Source organism: Cervus elaphus, chromosome X, assembly GCF_910594005.1.
Source record: "Cervus elaphus chromosome X, mCerEla1.1, whole genome shotgun sequence".
NCBI classification, from domain to species: Eukaryota; Metazoa; Chordata; class Mammalia; order Artiodactyla; family Cervidae; genus Cervus; species Cervus elaphus.
This window is the reverse complement of record NC_057848.1, coordinates 165,478,061-165,481,308: the sequence shown is the minus strand read 5'-3', so window position 1 is coordinate 165,481,308 and position 3,248 is coordinate 165,478,061.

The window sequence follows — 3,248 nt, the reverse complement described above, 5'->3', positions numbered from 1 at the left end:
GCCTGCTGGTCCCACCCCAGGGCCTTTGTCCATGCCATTCTGCCCTGTTGAGGATACTCTCCACAAGGTCTCTGCTCAAAAATGACCTCCTTAAATTTACCACCGGTTTTACCTGACCAATTACCAACCCCTTGTACAACTTACACAAATGTCTCTTACTATGCTTAATTTTTTAAAGATTTTTATTTATTTTTTGGCTGTGCCAGATCTTCGTTGTTGTGTGGGCTTTTCTCTGCTTACGGCCGCTGGGGGCTCTTCAGTAGTTGCAGTGTGCAGGCTTCTCCTTGTAGTGGCTTCTCTTGTTGCAGAGCATGGGCTCTAGGCTGTTCAGGCTTCGGTAGCTGTGACTCTTGGGCTCTAGAGCACAGGCTCAGTAGTTGTGGTGCACGGGCTTAGGTGCTCCAAGGATTGTGGGATCTTCCCAGACCAGGGATTGAACCCATGACTCCTCCATTAGCAGGCAGTTCTTTACCACTGAGTCACCAGGGAAGCCCACTATGCTTAATTTTTTCAAAATGTTGATTGAAATAGCGTTGATTTACACTGTGGTGTTTGTTTCACGTGTACAGCAAAGTGATTCATACATATTCATATATATATATATATATGTTTTTTTGTCTTACATTCTCTTCCATTATAGGTTATTACAAGATATTGAGTATAGCTCCCTGTATTATACAATAAGTCCTTGTTGTTGGTCTATTTTATATACAGTAGTGTGTATCTGTTAATCCCAAAGTTCTAATTTATCCCCCACCCTTAGTAACCATGTTTGTTTTCTATGCCTGTGAGTCTATTTCTGTTTTGTAAATAAGTTAATTTGTATAATTTTTTTAGATTCCATATATAAGTGATATCATATGGTATTGTCTTTTTCTGACTTATTTCACTTAGTATGATAATCTCTAGGTCCATCCATGTTGCTTCAAATGGCATTATTTCATTCTTTTTTATGGCTGAGTAATCCCTGGTGGCTCAGAGGTTAAAGCGTCTGCCTGCAATGCGGGAGACCCGGGTTCGATCCCTGGGTCGGGAAGATCCCCTGGAGAAGGAAATGGCAATCCACTCCAGTATTCTTACCTGGAGAATCCCATGGACGGAAGAGCCTGGTATGCTACAGTCTATGGGGTCGCAAAGAGTCGGATACGACTGAGCGACTTCACTCACTAATATTCCACTCACCTCTTGATGGATGTTTAGGTTGCTTCCATGTCTTGACTGTTTTGAATAGTGCTGCTATGAACATTGGGGTGCATGTATCTTTTTGAATTATCATTTTCTCTGGATATATGCCCAGGGCTGTGATGTCTGTGTAATATGCTAGCTCTATTTTTAGTTTTATAAGAAATCTCCATACTGTTCTTCATAGTGACTGCACCAAGTTACATTTCCACCAACAGTGGAAGTGTAGGAGGATTCCCTTTTCTCTACACCCTTTCCATCATTTGTTATTTGTAGACTTCTTGATGTTGGCTATTCTGACTAGTGTGAGGTGATATCTCACTGTAGTTTTGATTGTATTTCTCTAATAATTAGCAATGCTGAACATCTTTTCATGTGCCTTTTAGCCATCTGTTTTCTTTGGAGAAATGTCTTTTTAGATATTCAGCCCATTTTTTGATTGGGTTTTTTTTTTATGTTCAGCTATATAAGCTGTTTGTATATTTTGGAGATTAATCTCTTGTCAGTCACTAGGTTTAATTTTTTATAGTATTCATCACTGTTTCTGTTTCATTTATTTTATCCATTTATTCATTAGATTCATTGATTCTGTTCAATATTTCTGTATTTATTTTTTTATTGTATATATATTTGCAGGGTTATATATGTGGCTCTGTCTACATTTTTAGGGCCTAGAAGAGAGCCTGGTACATTATTGAGCCAGGCAGATCAGTAAATATTTATTGAACAAAAGAGTGACTGGCAATGGACACAGCTAACTACAGGAATGCTGTAATTAATTGTATATGTTTGAGCATTTGTCAGTGCAGTTAGCACTTCTCAGTTATTCTCCACGGTCTCTTTGTATTTTAAGCACCATTGGAGAACATCAGCTCAGTATCATTTGCCACTTAGGAGGAAGGACTATATCTCCCATAGTGTCCCAGCTTATGCCTGTTGTCCCAGTGGAATTATTAATAGCACTCTCATTCTCAAAAACATCCTCATTTGGACAGTAAGTTAAATGCATACAGGGTACAGATGTGTCTTTTAACTGGTATGGATGATGAGTCACAGCAGTTGAAACTAAAAAGAGATTGAGTGGGGCCTGGAATTGTCAAGCATGACTTCATGGAAGATTTCAAACTGGCATTGTGCCTGGAAGGATGACAAGGAAGCATGAAGGATTATTTGGATGGAGAAAGTCACACGTGCAAAGGGACAAAGACGGGACTGTAATCCAGGCAAATTGTGATGGAAGGTTTAGGTGAGAGAACATTCAGAGGTAAAACACAGAGGCAGATTGTGAATAGACTAGATTCCAAGGCTATGACTCAGGGCTCCACCCCCTAGGTGAAATATCTATTTAAGGCATTATTATACTCCTGTCAGTAAAGAATCCGCCTGCAATGCAGGAGGCCCAGGTTTGATTCCTGGTTCGGGAAGATCCCCTGGAGAAGGAAATGGCAACCCACTCCAGTAGTCTTGCCTGGAAAATCCCATGGACAGAGGAGCCTGGTGGGTTACAGTCCATGGGGTCGCAAGAGTTGGACACAACTTAGCGACTAAACCACCACCACATGCTCCCGTCATGTAAACACAGATATTGATGACTTGGTTGGAATGTCTGACACTCACACTGAAAAAACAATTTCTTAGAAACCAATGACTTTTTCAAATCAGTCCCAGATAAGATGGGAGAAAAGATGATATGGGCTTTATATAGGGAAACCTAGGTGTGGCAGAATTGGCTGGTTAATAGCAGCTGTTTCAACAATTAGAATTAAGTTCAGCACAATGATTTAATTTACTTGAACAAAATCAGGTCTTACATTTCAGCTTCTTAATAGCTTCCACTCTTCCAGCAAGCCAAGAGGGCTTGGCTTTGGTATAAGCTGCTGCCACTTGTGTTTAGTCAACATTAAGACAACAAACCAGGAAGAGAATGTCTGCTCTTGCACTCTTGAGAAAATAATCAAGTCACTAAGTACTTAATTCCAAGCAACTGGAAGAAGGTGGGCATGGCTAATTCATCTGAAGTTAGAAATTTTCATTATTGGGCCAAGTCCTACTTCCCAACATGGTCA